This window comes from Saccopteryx leptura, chromosome 12, assembly GCF_036850995.1.
Source record: "Saccopteryx leptura isolate mSacLep1 chromosome 12, mSacLep1_pri_phased_curated, whole genome shotgun sequence".
Classification (NCBI taxonomy): domain Eukaryota; kingdom Metazoa; phylum Chordata; class Mammalia; order Chiroptera; family Emballonuridae; genus Saccopteryx; species Saccopteryx leptura.
In genome coordinates this window covers 7,205,457-7,219,763 of record NC_089514.1, presented here as the reverse complement: position 1 = coordinate 7,219,763, position 14,307 = coordinate 7,205,457, and the positions used below count along the sequence as shown (strand labels likewise).

At 51.4% G+C, this 14,307-nt stretch overlaps 1 protein-coding gene across 9 annotated transcripts in view; it reads right to left on the bottom strand.

Moving 5' to 3' along the window:
• ELMO1 (engulfment and cell motility 1) overlaps nt 1–14,307 on the bottom strand; it is a 505,561-nt gene that overhangs the window by 132,596 nt on the left and 358,658 nt on the right. Inside the window, exon 1 of one of the 9 annotated variants that reach the window (XM_066353946.1) lies at nt 313–515. The exons of the other annotated variants lie outside the window; for them this stretch is intronic. The gene's annotated coding sequence lies outside the window, so the exon portion shown is untranslated. Of the gene's footprint in view, nt 1–312; nt 516–14,307 lie in introns of those variants that run through there. 9 annotated transcript variants of the gene reach the window in all.

Sequence of the window (14,307 nt, the reverse complement as noted above, 5' to 3'; positions counted from 1 at the left end):
AAATGGATCGCTAACCCGGGGAAGCAAAGCAAAAAACTCCACTCCTCACACGCATCCCAACTAGACCAGCCGATGTCCGAGTGTAACACACGATCTACTACAAATCCGACCATACTCATACCCCAGCCCTGCACGCAGCCTTTGCCACAGGGAAGCTCACACATCACGGAATCCTGGGCTGCCTGTGCTTCCCACGCACGAGCTTGCTCCAGTTCAGAGTTTCCTCTGCAAGACAATAGGACAAAGCTACCTCTGAGCGCAGGCTGCTGATACCAGCGCTGGACAGATGTGGAAGGCAAGAGGTTTACTCACCAAGCTCCCGTAAGTGCATCTTTCCCAACTCCAAACACTGCTGCTTCCCAAGCGGCCGCCGCCGCCCAATGACTTAGAGTCGTCCCCCAGAAGGACGCTGTGCGGGAACGCCAGCCGGTTCCTGAGAAAGCTTGTGGGCGAAACAGGTTTCCAGTTGAGCCATGTGAATGGAGACGCGCCGCACACCTTGGACTGGCAGACACTTCAAGTCCGGGAGGACGAGCATGGAGCTGTGCTTATGTTTATGGAGCTGGAGCCCAGGGGTGCTGCGATTGGCAGGAGTGGCGGCGAGATCGGCCAATCAAAGGGAGCCTCCGTTTCAGGGAAACTCCTGCTCGTTTATGTAGCATCTTCAGAGATCAATCCGCTCTTCTAGGAAGAGCTCTCTCTCTGCTTATATACTATCGCAGGAGGAAAAATATAACTTCGCTTCCACGTTAGTGCCTGATGGCTTTTGCCAGTCAACACAGAGCTCCCCTGCTTGGTGTACGCCTCAATACCCTCACTTTTATTTTATAAGGAACTAAAAGAAGGGGGGAAAAAGGGAGAAGAAGAAAGAAAAAGAAAGAAAGCTGGTGATGGGCCGGGGATAGTTCATATTCATCAGCCTCCACCTGGTTGGCAGAAAGGAGGGGAGAGAGCCCGGGCTCAATAATTACTGATTCCGTTGCCATGGAAACAGACAGGCTGCGGCGAGTTGGATCTGTGTGGAGCATCTGCTGCCAGACCCATAATCGGCTGCAATCTCATCTCTCCCCCCCTCCCCGCTGTGGTTTGATGGTGAGTTTGCTTTTTCCCTCCTTCCCTTCACGTGCAGCTCTGGCTCAAAAAAATAGCATGTAACCGCCTTACTGTGCACAGAAACTGCACATGCACCCTGGCGTGCTCACACGGCCAGAAAGGCGTGCACGCCAGGGTGCATCCCAGCTGGGAGGACGGGGTGGGGATGGGGTTCTGGGAGGATCCACACTCCGATTCCTTCTGGGGAAGTAAATAAACAGCTCTTCCTGTGCCTCTACTCCCCGTTAAAACTTACTGTTAAGTTCTCCTAAGAATGCCTTGGATACCTTTGGAAATATCTGCCATCTAAACGGCCCCGAAAGCCCCCAAATAAAAGTCTGCAATGGCATTCCTCCGAGGGGACTGTGATGGTTCCGAGCACATCTTTGGAATGAAGTAATTACGCCGGGAAGTGTGTGGAAGATTTTAAAGCACAGTCTTTCTTAGGTCCCGCTTCTTCTCTGCATTAGCAACTCCTCCTCACGGCATCCCGAACACTGGGATCTCCATGGGGAAGTCCTGGATTTGCTCAGCCCATTGACAAGTGCTCAGAATTCTCCTCTGCTTGCTCCAAATTCTCCCCGTTGCATGACCCAAGTTAATGTCACGAACTCTAGAGGTGCTGCTACATTCCTATTCCACAGCAGGGGGCACCACTGAGCAATAAATGGCTCCCTGGCCTGGTCAAACCCAGCATGGGCTCAGAGGACCCTAAAGGCACAGGTGGGTCTAGGGGGAAGCCCTCACTCAGTTCCGCAGAGAGCGACTGAAAATGGCAGGTGTCAAAGAAGGTTGAGATTCTGGCTTAACTTGGAAAGAAAACTATTCTGTGCCCACTCGTCACAAACCTTCTCTTCCCCAAAGGTCTCGGCAAGCCACAAACCATGCATGATAGACCGGTCTTTGTGGGGCTGAGACCTACCTGCTCTCTGTACGTCTCTGGCTCTTGAACCCAAGGTGAACTGCCCATGTACCACACACCCACTGCCTAACAAGCAGTGGGGGCCTGGGCTCCTTGATTCCTAAGTCACTCTCAGTCCTGACCCATGTCCATCCATCTCCGAGTGCCCGGTGCCGGCCCAGTGATCTCGGTGTTGGATTTGTTCTTTCAAGAACCGAACCCTGGGTTTCCGCTTTGTCTCCTTGTGAGCTTGGGGAGAAATTCTCACCCACGTTCTGCCTCTCGGGCACCCAAGTCCAACTCCCAAATCCAACACTGGCTCTCTTTCTCAGCTCTGTCCAAACTGCCACCACTCGCTGGGTTGTGGGTAGCTCAGGGTGTCTCCACCGTATGTCTGGGACATAGGGACCCATACCCTTAGGCCCTCCCGCCTTCCCGAGACTGTCCAAATCACCGCCATTTTTATGCAGAAACATGTCATTCCAATCAGGCCTTCCCTCAACCAAAATGTAACCATTTCTTTGTTATCCACCAATATTTAATGAGAGTTTGTATGCCAAACACTGGGCTAGTAACCAACAACTTAACATAGCTTTTTGCTTTACAGAGTAACGACTTGAGTTAGAAGAGGCAAATTTATGCAAGTATGACTGTCGTAGAGGTCTGAAGACACAAACCATAAAAAGACTCACGGAGGCGAGGAAATGTATCCTGGAAGAAGCTCTAAGGAGAGGGTAAAAGTGAGTGGATTGAAAACGACGAGAGGAATGTCTGAGACCTAGGTAGCGAGTGATACACGCTAAGGACCTGCGCTAGGAGTGTGGCATCTCTGGAAACCCCAAGAAGAGCCAAGGTGGCTGCTCACAGGGAACGAGGAAAAGGATGGTGTGAGACGAGCCTGGAGAAGCAGAGGCCAGGCCTGCAGGGCCCTAGAGACCGCAGTCGGGAGTCTGGCTGTTATCCTAGGAGCGACGGCGGCCACTGAAGCGCTCTGTTCAATGACGCAGGGACACAGCCGACCGACCGTAGGGTGACTCGCCGAGGGAGAGGCGGGTGGGGAGGGGCAGACGAGGTGAAAGGGGGAGTAAACGGTGACAGAAGGAGACTTGACTTTGGGGTGGAGAACACGCAGCTCAGTATAAAGATGACGAACTAGAGAACTGTACTCCTGAAACCTATACAAGTCTATCAGCCGACACCGCCCCCAATCAACTCAATAAAAATAAATAGTTTATAGAAAAATAAAATGAAAATAACTGAGTCCCACCCCTCTTCCCCAACACCCCAACATAACGCAATATATCCCTCAGTTGCTCTCAACACTATATTAGGGTAGCGATCTGACGGAAACAGTCTCTTTCACGGCATCCATGTATTTGTTGGGCCGACCTAGCCCCCGTGCACCGGGCAGTGAAGAGGCCAGGTTGCTGTCTAGACACTTTATCTAGACTAACTGACTGAGTCCTCACGGCGACCCCGTGAGGCGTGACTGCTATTCCTTCCACACCGAACGGGGAGAGCGAGAGGGAGGGCGGTTGAGTAACCTGACCAAGGCCGCTAAGACGAAGAGCGGCAGAGCTGGGATTCGAACCAACAGATTCTAGCTCCAGTTTCAGGGTCGTCCGTGGGGACCACCTGTAGCAGCAGCATCACATGCAGTTCTCATCCAAACGCAGATTCTGGGGGGCCTTCCCGCAGCCCCCTAAACCAGAATCCCGGGGAGTGGAGTGTAGGAACCTCTTCCCAAGCCCTCTGGGGTATTCGCATACACTGCACAGCTGGGGCGTCACTGCTAAGAGCTGTGTGCGTGAGAGAAGACCAACCCTAACTTAATCTTCGATGCAGAAAGTGGAGAAGGGCTTTTCTTAGTTTTTAAATTATGGAGAGGTCTCACTACTCCACGCCATTCTCCAAAGACCCATCTACATCAGAACAAGGTCACCTTCTTTTGAACGGCTGCCAGTTCTGGAGCGGAGGGCAGACACCGGAATACAACGTACTGCTCAGTCGCCGTGAGAGCGAGCAGTCTGGGAAGAACGAACACACCGTTCCCCGAAGACCAGGCTCCCCAAGGGTTCAGGACACCCTCACGCCTGCCAGCAACAAGACAGGCAGATCTGACGGTATCACGGACACCGTGAGATGTCAAATTCTCTTCGGCTTAGTTTTTCCTTGAAAACTCATTTTTTAAGACAAAATTTCAAGGTGGACAGAGACTATCTGGGGGCTTTCGGTCTGATTCTCCCTCCGCCACCTGTTCAGAATCTGGCAAGCCAGCTCCGGGGTTCACCTGGCTGGTCCCGCTTTCCGCTCTGAAAAACAAGCAGCCTCATCCGCCTTGGCAGTGGGGGGTCACGTTATACAGACTAGCTGCATGCGGTCTGGGGGGAATCTTCCGAGGAGCTCCCCCGGAATCGTGTCTCGTCGTTTGGCTTCGGAGATCACAGACCGGGCCGGTTGACGCGGCCGGGCTGGGTAGCCCTTCCTTCCGAGGCTGTGCCGTGGAAAGAGCACATTCCCACTTAGAGAGCCGCGGGTGAACCTCAAAGAACGGGAAACCTACATCTTCTTGGCTTGATACCTGAGCTACTGCTTGTCAAGCCTCCAAGAACCGGGGTGCAGCACAAAGCTAACGGGCTCAACACGTCCTGCTGGGGTGCACCACCCAGTGGCCGACCGCATTCAGATCTATGATGTGCCGTCTACACACACACGAGGGAACCAGGGCGTCCAGGCACCCGGAGAATTCTGGGGGAAACCGTCACCCCGAGCACCTAGATAAAACCCAGGGGAGATCTCTTTCCCTTTCACCCCCACACCGCGGCCTGGACTCTCTCTGCTCCACGCTGCACGCCGTTCCTCCTGCATGTTCTGGGGTCGGAGCCAAGCTAATTAAATTCCACTCCTTTCCACAAACACGACTTATTTTAAAGGCATTATTACCAAACCGGAGGCGGTTCGCACACCTCTGTAGTACATCTTCAATAAATCCACACACCGAAAAATAATCCTGTTGGGCGAGCTCTGTTCTGGGATCGGGAAACAGAACGACTGTGGCAGAATGATTTCTAAGCCAGCCTTCCTGAATTCCCCTCCCTCTACCCGCAGCCTCGCCTGCCATGAGCAGCACTGACAAAGAGCATTTAAACGGGGGCTGACGGGGCTCTATTTGGGGGGATATATAGAGGGGGCGCCAAGAGCAAGCGCTTCCATTTCCAAGTCCCGGTCCCAGACAAGTTACTTCCCCCCTCCAGGTGTCCCTTTCTTCCGGAGGAGTGTTCATCTCCGGCATGAATGTGATGGGAATGACCCCCTTAGCTTGTGACCTGACTTGACTGAGCCCTCTTTTTGTTTGATTGTTTCATTCTTAAAACCAAGATGATTGATTGGCCACAAGAAAATCCCAAGCACACAGGGTGGGTACTGCAGAAGGCTCACCTGCAGCCACGTCTTGGCCTTAATGTGCCCTCCCCCCCCAAACTTTGCCCACACCTGCAAGCGTGGGCACACCCTGACTGCCCTTGCCCACCATCTAACAGAAACAGGCCCAGGACAGACCGGAGGAGACCGTATCTCCCAAGGGTGTGAGGTCAGAAGTAGGAACTCTGCTCTAATAGGACAGAAGCGTGACTGCTGTTGGCTCAGTTCAATGGCTTTGTTTCATTCAACAGACATTGGAGACATTTTTCCAGTCCGTTGGGCTGATCAATATATAGTTATCTCTGATTTGTTTTTTTTTACACGGTGCATTTTAAAACCAAACCATATGTAAAACCTCAACTAAATAGGCTCGGGATAGCTTTTCCAGATCTCTTCATCGCCGAGAGGAGGTAGGTAATCATTACAGCATTCTATAGACAGAGATAGCTGCTTCAGCACCCTGTTCTCACTCTCATGATAAGCTGGTTGGAAGCAGGACTTACACAGCCTGTTATAATGTCACCTGGCCTTCAGGCCTCAGGGTGCTAAGCCGTGGCATCAGAGGGAGAATGACAGAAATAACAGCAAGTGCGTATGCATTGATTACCGGAGGTCAATACCATAAAAGTGCCCGTTTTCCGGAAAGAAAACCTAGGACCCACGGCATCACGTAGTGTGACTGCAGTCACCATGCAGTAAGGGGTCGACTCAGGCTTCCAGCTCAGCTGTCTGTCTGTGAAGCAGCAGCTACAACAGCCCTTGGAGACCTCTCCACCACCACCCCCAACCCCCCATAAGCAAGCAGTCTGGAGCAGGTGAGATTGTTCCCACAGCCTCCTGAGGCTGAGTTATAGTTTGTAACTCCTATTTATGAGGCATTGATATGAAGAGGTTTATCTCCCTGGACTTTGCTGTTTTTGTGTCTCCCTTAAACATGCCTAAGATCAAAGCAAAACCTATAAACCCTGAAGTAAATACAACCAGGTCGACGAAAACTGCAGCGCCGTCTCCAGACGGGTCTCCAACCCCTGCATTTCTTCTTCCCCCTTCCAGAGCATGCGCCTAGCGTTGGAGAGTCAAGGTGTGGGAGTCTTTGGGCCGGGATGGATTTGACCAAATGGAACGGGCTGGCCCGAGACGAGCACGGAGGAACAGAGAACGAGGCTCGATGTGACGCATCCCCCAGTCCCGGTGCCTTCGAGGGAGTCAGCGGTGAAATTCTGAAAGCTCATCGCCTCGCCAGCTCGAATTCTCCAAATACGTCATGGAGGCGCCTCCCAGAACGGCAGGTTGATGAGTGCCATGCCAAAAGGAAATATGAAAATGCCAAAATCCTCAGCTCGGCCCTGCCAAGCATGTTCCCTGGCGATACGGTGGCTAAACCCGGACGGGGCCGGTGGTAGGACGTTCTTACGTGATGCACAATTTCCTCTGCTGTTAGGAAAGGGGACGCGTCTGGGCTAGCGTCCCATTCTGGGTTTTCAGATACGACGGGAAAGTAAAACCTCTCTGAATTCTGCAACACGTACTGATTTTCACAGGCAAACGATGCCTAACTTTAGAGAAAAAGAAAATAGTTTCTGATAGGCTCCATCGGAGAACCAACTTCACGGCCGTCGGTAGAGATGAAGTCTGTTCGGCCACGTGGGTGCCACATTGGATGCCCTTACTTTCTCTACCCTTCCTGCTCAGGGACTCACAGGTAACTTACGTGTGTCCTGGGCTCCCCTCACGGCAGAGACTGCTACCTTGCATCAGAACAGGGTCAGCGCCATGATGAAGGGGAGGATTTTTTTCTGAGCAAGAGGAAACCCGTGAAGATCAAAGAGGTAAGTAGATGCAGTTCACCCCGGTAAGGAGGGAGGAAGAGGAAAGGGTGGAGATGGACGTAGGCAGTCCGTTCCAAGGGGGTCACGTTCTGAGACGTGAAAGGGGACAGGCAAAGCAGAAGTAGTTTGAGGGCTTAGAAGGGGGTCTGAGAGCTCCGTACACAGCCAGCCATGGACGCTCCAGGCGAAGACACACCCGTGAGAACAAGGGCGTTACCCTAGGGCAGTGGTCGGCAAACTGATGAGTCAACAGAGCCAAATATCAACAGCACAACGATTGAAGTTTCTTTTGAGAGCCACATTTTTTAAACTTAGACACTATAGGTAGGTGCATTCCTTATCGAGGCAGCGCCCACACGTGGTATTTTGTGGAAGAGCCACACTCAAGGGGCCAAAGAGCCGCATGCGGCTCGCAAGCCGCGGTTTGCCGACCAGGGCCCTAGGGGATGCTAGAGTGAGTCCTGTTTAAAGTTGTCTTTGTCAGATGCCAGCCACATCACAACGATTTGTCCAGAATCCCAGCGCCTCTTGAGGAAGAACAACTCAGAATGTGCTCGCTCCTGGTGAACCGGCGCCTCCAGCAGAGAGCACGCCTGTGCTTAGACTCAGTCCTCCGATGTCACCGGCTTGCCACACCCCAATCACTTGCCGCAGTTCTACACTCTACTTCCCATTAAAGGGAGCTTTGGAATACGATCAGGACCCCCTGGGCAGATGACGGCGACAGCTCATTCCCGACTCTCGCAAAGAACCAGCTTTGCAACCTCATTTGTGCAGCAATTCGGTTCAGACGAAATATAATTTTATTTTATTGCTTAGCGCTGGCCTGCATCTTTAAGCCAGTATTGCAAGAAGGAGCTAATTTGATAATATAAATAAAAACTGGCCCCAGAGGACAATAACCCATCCGTTTATGTGCAAAAGTGCTCTTTCTCCAAGTCATCCCGAGGCAACTATGAACCCCGGTGTCCACAATGCACCCCTGCAGTCTTCTCAACACAGCGACAAGCACGAGCATCGTGAGGCAAAGACTTCAAACAACCACAGACGTTCAACCATGAACAAATCTTCTTGCTTACGTTTTTGGAAATCTATTGTGTATTAGACATCTTAGCTGTTCTGTACCTACACTGAAAAAAATAGGTTTCACCAAAAAAATGTCCAGTTGGGAAGCAAACAATTGATTTCCATTCACTCAACTAATATTTAGGAACCTCGTGTTTCTCTCAAGTCTTGGGAAGCCGAGACTACAGCCTGTCTTGGAAGTAATAAAGTTACTAAGTTTTCTCTCCCTGCGTTTGTTGTATTTCATGTCTTCCCCTGTCAGCTCTGCTCTGCTCACCTGGCGAGCACCTGTTCGCACATTAAGGTTCTGCCTCTGTGTAATTCTGTCCTTTGAATGATTTCCACACACTATTGGCTACTGCACATGTCACGTTCTTTCACAACGATCGCTTTCCAGAGGTGTCCTCGAGACTGTGGACTCCTTGGAGTCGGATTTATTAACATCCCACCAGGAATGCCATCTCCAGACGTCTCAGAGGCCTTCGCCAACAATATAAAATCCTCCTGCAGACCATCGCACCTGGGGACGTTAGAAAAGCCTTCTGAGTACTTCTCTGTCATTCCACCCAGTGTCGCGGATAAAGTCACAAGGCGAGGGCTTCTTTGAAAACATCTCCGGCCTCTACTCATGTCTCCTCCCACGCCTTCCTGCTCCCACTCTTGTGACCCCCCCCCCCCGCCCCCAGCCTAAGAGAGAAGAGGATGCACTCCTCCAAGCTCCCCTTCCGAAGCCCCGCCCACAGCCGTCCAGGTGCTGGGCCAGCTCTGGCTGCCATCCGACTCATTTATTTCAAGGATGTCGCATCTGCTCAGAACTTCCTGCCAGTTAATACGCCTTCCTCAAATGGAGCCTCAGAGGGCTTTTGATCTTGGTACCAATTCACCTCGGGCCGAAGACACGGGGTGCTGTCTGAGCTAGCGCAGCCGGCTCAAACCCGGGCTTCACGTCATCGAGGAAGAACGGACACACCGAGCCTGAATTTAATAACAGGAAGCAATGGCCCTGGCCGGTTGGCTCAGTAGTAGAGCATCGGCCTGGCGTGCGGGAGTCCCGGGTTCGATTCCTGGCCAGGGCACACAGGAGAAGCGCCCATCTGCTTCTCCACCCCTCCCCCTCTCCTTCCTCTCTGTCTCTCTCTTCCCCTCTCCAGCCAAGGCTCCATTGGAGCAAAGTTGGCCCCGGCACTGAGGATGGCTCTGTGGCCTCTGCCTCAGGCGCTAGAGTGGCTCTGGATGCAACAGAGCGACACCCCAGATGGGTAGAGCATCGCCCCCCAGTGGACATGCCGGGTGGATCCTGGTTGGGCGCATGCGAGAGTCTTGTCTAACTGCCTCCCCGATTCCAACTTCAGAAAAATACAAAAAACAAACAAACAAACAAACAAAAAATAACAGGAGGCGTCGAGGTCAGAGAATTCCCTGCACACCGGGACTGCCGATTAGACCACATCTGGAGCCTGCTGACGGTTCTGCATCCCTTATTTTCAAGTTTATTTCATATGTGACTGTAAGAACATAGATGTTCAGTCGCAAAAACACGCAACATGAAAAATGTAACAAAAGAGAAAAAAGTTGTAATTAATCACACCATGCAGAAGAAGGTATCATTGCTAAAATCATTCAAGTTGAAGGTCAAAACCTTCTTCGTCTGTATTTTTTGCTGAGTGAAGAGATAATTTTGCATCCTGTCCCCTCACGTTACACATGGTATAAAAACCATTTTCTTATATTTAGGTACTATTCACAATGTCGCTTTGAATGACTGAAAAATTTAACATCTAAATAAATGTGCCCGCACATTAATTTATCATACCCTCATTGTTGAACTGTTGTGTTATTTTCCATTTTCCTGCTGCTATAAATAACAGTAAAATGAACATCTATAGACAAACCTTTCTTTTCCTTCCCGGAATGTCTGTGATTCTAAACAGCTGCACTGTCGTGAGTGACTTTATAAATGGGGTCATCAATTGTTGGTGAATTTCCCAACAGGAACCTCGTCCCCTCCAAAATTTCTCTACGTTCTGTGGAAACGTCAAGGTTTCTGCCAGCAAAGTGGCAGCCAGGGGCTCTTTAATGTCACTGTGGATGACAACTCTTCCTTCCCTCTTTGCAGGAGGAGAGGCAGGTCGGCTGCCCACGTAAACAAGGGGCCAGCGGCGGGGAGGTAATGGACTTCACAGACCACAGGAGGCTCGGCCACAGCCGGGCGTGGGACGTGAGTGCATCTGTGAGCATGTCAGCCTCTGGTCGCTGTGTGCGAGCACATACCAGCATGAAAAAGAGACGGGCACAAAACCCCACCAAGACAAAAATCTGAGGGTGTTCTCAAAGCACATACCCACACCGACTCCATTCCTTTCTCTCCTGGAAATGCTGGAGAAAGCTTTTTCCCGGTCCTAAGAAGAAAGCATCACTCTGAAGAATCACTCCTATTGCTGTGATATTTTAGCTACACAATGCTCTTCGCTTTGGCACCGAATTCATTTGTTCCAAAATGTGCTTTTTTCTTTTAAAAGTATTATTAGCTTATTTAAAAAATATATTATCCACGTCTCTTCCCCTGTCCCCCCCCCCCCCCATTAAGGGCAGGGTAAAATTTCAATCCAGTAACATTTGTTGAGCACCTATATAATTTTTTTTTCAGTATTACATATTATAATGTTAATTTTGGGTATTAAATATTTTTGGTAGGCATCCTGGGGTAGAATGGTGAAGATGTGTCTTTGTTCTCTGGAGGAGAGCCCAGAAAGAGAGAGTGTAGGTAACTAATTGCAATGTAAGCCCGTGGCTTTAAAAGGACCCTTTCCGGATTCCGCAGCGTTGGGCGAAACATGGTGAGACCGTCCCCGGCAGGAGTCTGACTTAGAGCTGTTAGGCCACCAGCCAGATCCAAATGGCGACTAGTTTCACCTCACGGGGACCCCCAGCCTCACTATACTCACCGCAATGCATTAGCACGCTAACAGCACACCCCACGCCGCCACTATCAGACGTGGAAAGCCCGTACAAAGACACTACATGGCCAACGAGGCTCTTCCGAGAAACCTGCACCCCTTTCTGGGACAAACCCGGATATTCCTCCCCATCATTGGGTGTTCTATCCCCAACTAAAGAAACCTCAATAAAGAAAACAAGGCCTGCTAATGGGGGTGGGGTGAGGGAGCAGGGGGCTGCCCTGCCTGTCGAGTAGCCTGCTCTCTGTCCCCTGGCTTCCCGAATAAACTCACTTTCACTTTACCCTCTACCAGGGGTCCCCAAACTACAGCCCGCGGGCCACATGCGGCCCCCTGAGGCCATTTATCCGGCCCCCGCCGCACTTCCAGAAGGGGTACCTCTTTCATTGGTGGTCAGTGAGAGACGCAAAGCATGGCATCGCTCACATACAGTACTACTTGCAGTGATGTGGGACGCACGCCTCACGGCTCCGGAAGCATGTCACATCACTTGTTACATCTGGCAGTGACAAATATGGAACCGGACATTGACCATCTCATTAGCCAAAAGCAGGCCCGTAGTTCCCATTGAAATACTGGTCAGTTTATTGATTTAAATTTACTTGTTCTTTACTTTAAATATTGTATTTGTTCCTGTTTTGTTTTTTTACTTTAAAATAAGATATGTGCAGTATGCATAGGAATTTGTTCAGAGTTTTTTTTTATAGTCTGGCCCTCCAATGGTCTGAGGGACAGTGAACTGGCCCCCTGTGTAAAAAGTTTGGGGACCCCTGCTTTACGCTGACTCGCCTTTGAATTCTTTCCCACACGAATCCAGCTAAGCTATAGTGGTTCCCAGACACCGAGGACACACCCGCATCGTCATCTCAATACAGAAACCAGGTAGCCAGGAACATGCCTGGAGTGAGCGAATTGGCTAAGAGAAGTTTTCAAACTCAGTGTACGCCCAAATGGGTTCAGTGCTATAGGAGAGGACAGAAGTCGACCCACAGAAAGACATGAATTCCACCTCGTTGGGTGGGCTCCCCAGGACCCATGAGCTCAGCCGTCAAGGAAGGGCAGGATTCCAGCAGAAGAGGTAGGTGGAGAGGCTTCCTGGCGGAGGGAGCACAGGGAAGGAGGAGCCTCGGACACAGAGCACGCTCGGGGCGCCACCGACACGATTCACTCCAGATTGGCAGCGGACGTGTTGCAGGCGGCGGTTGGCATTTGTTTGGAACAGTGGTTTGCAACAGACCGTGGAACGTTTGTTGTCACCCTGCAAAGAGGAAGCCGGAGGTTTTCGCGCGTGGATGTCTTATCTGGAAGCACCGTGTTTCTGGCAGGGAGGGGGAAGGGAACGACAGGGGCGCCGGGTCCACATTCAGGCATAACACTCAAAGGGCAAACACGGTCCACACCAGCGGTGGCGACGGCAGCAAGCAGGGTCACAGCCACGAGAGCCAGACACACGGGTGGAGCCGTGGGACCTGGGGGCCGGTTAGGAGGAGCTGTGAGGAAGGCAGGGCTCATCGCTCCACGGGTCCAAGTCCAATAGATGAGCAGCCACTCCTAGAGCTGAGGAAGGATGGGAGACGGGAGGCTGTGAGCGGGAAGGAGGAGGTGGTCGGAGAGAAACAAGACGACGTCCTTGGAAAACACAGAACGGGGTCGGTGAGAGGTGGTGGCGCGGCCTCGGGGGGTCAGGAAATGGAGAGGACCCCCAGAGGCACCGGTGGGGACATGGGCCAGCACTTCAGGGCGAGGACACCCAGTGAGCACTGGGAAGAGGCTGTCGGGCCTGATGCCAGGAGGTGCGGGCCGACCCAACGAGAGCAACCTCACTCGGTCCACGTGGACGGACGGCAGACCACCATGGAGAGGGGGTGGCCTTCTGTCCTGGGAAAGGCGGCCGAGCAAGGGAGGAGAGAGACGATTGAGTAATAGACAGAAAGAGAAACAAGAGGTGGGAAAACACATTGTCTAGAGAGGAGGGAAGTTGGTAACTTTTTAGGCTGAAGAGAAGAAATTGAGTGGGGCGGAGGGAGGATGCCATAAGCATCAATATGTGAGAAAGAAAAGGTTTACTTTTACAAACCTTTGTAAAAGAGCAGGGATTTAGAACAATGGGACTTCTTCCTCGTCTTCAATTGGAATAACTTAACGATTCCCTTCCATTTCCATTTGCCTCTTAGAAATCACATCTTTCGTGGAGAAAGAGGTTTTCAAGTATTCAAAATACACGTCAGTGCACGGGAGAGACACACTGCTCTTCTCGGGCTTAGTTATATCTACAGTAATCTTTTGAGATTTTATTCTAAAAATATCACTAGTAACTGGAACAATGAGAATTATCTTATCTGTTTCTTTAAGATGCATAGTGTATCATGTATACAACGGAGGGTGTGTTCATTTCCAAAGCCACTGTAAGAGAGTTTTTACGAAGAGGGTGGCTAGAGGGTCAAGTCCTGCACAGAAGAGAAATCAAGTAGAGATTTAAATATGGCCGTCCAAGGTGGTCATGCTTGACTTTGTCAAAACCAGTGGCTTCTGCGGCTAGAGAGGTTTTCAACTATTGACAATATAATTCAGAGCTGTGGAGAGTCATATCTATGACCCCGTTATATTTTCAGTGAGGGCAGAAGACAGGTCACAATTGATTAATAAGTTAACTCTCTGGGGAAACCTGGCTTGGAGGGGGTGGGGGACTGAGAAGCAGTGATTTATGTGTTTTGTAAAACGGGGGAGACCTGAGCACAGTTTAGGTGACAGGGCAGCACCCGAGAGGACCAGGTGGAGAGGTTAGGACGTGCAGGGGTAGCCGACAGAGTCCCACGGTGGATGAGAAGGAAGGGGACAACGAGCACAGAAGGAGGAAGCCGCCTCAGGCCCACCGGCGGCACGGTGTCTGGAAAGCAGAGGTGGTGAGTGCACCGGTAGGGAGAACCCCCCAGGGCCAGGCGGTCAGCTGGGGGCGGGGCCTCCCCACACCTGGTCTGGAGCGCTGTGTCTCCCTTCCTGTCCTTGTCCTCGTGGTGGAAATGGCCCAAGTGCTTTGTAGATA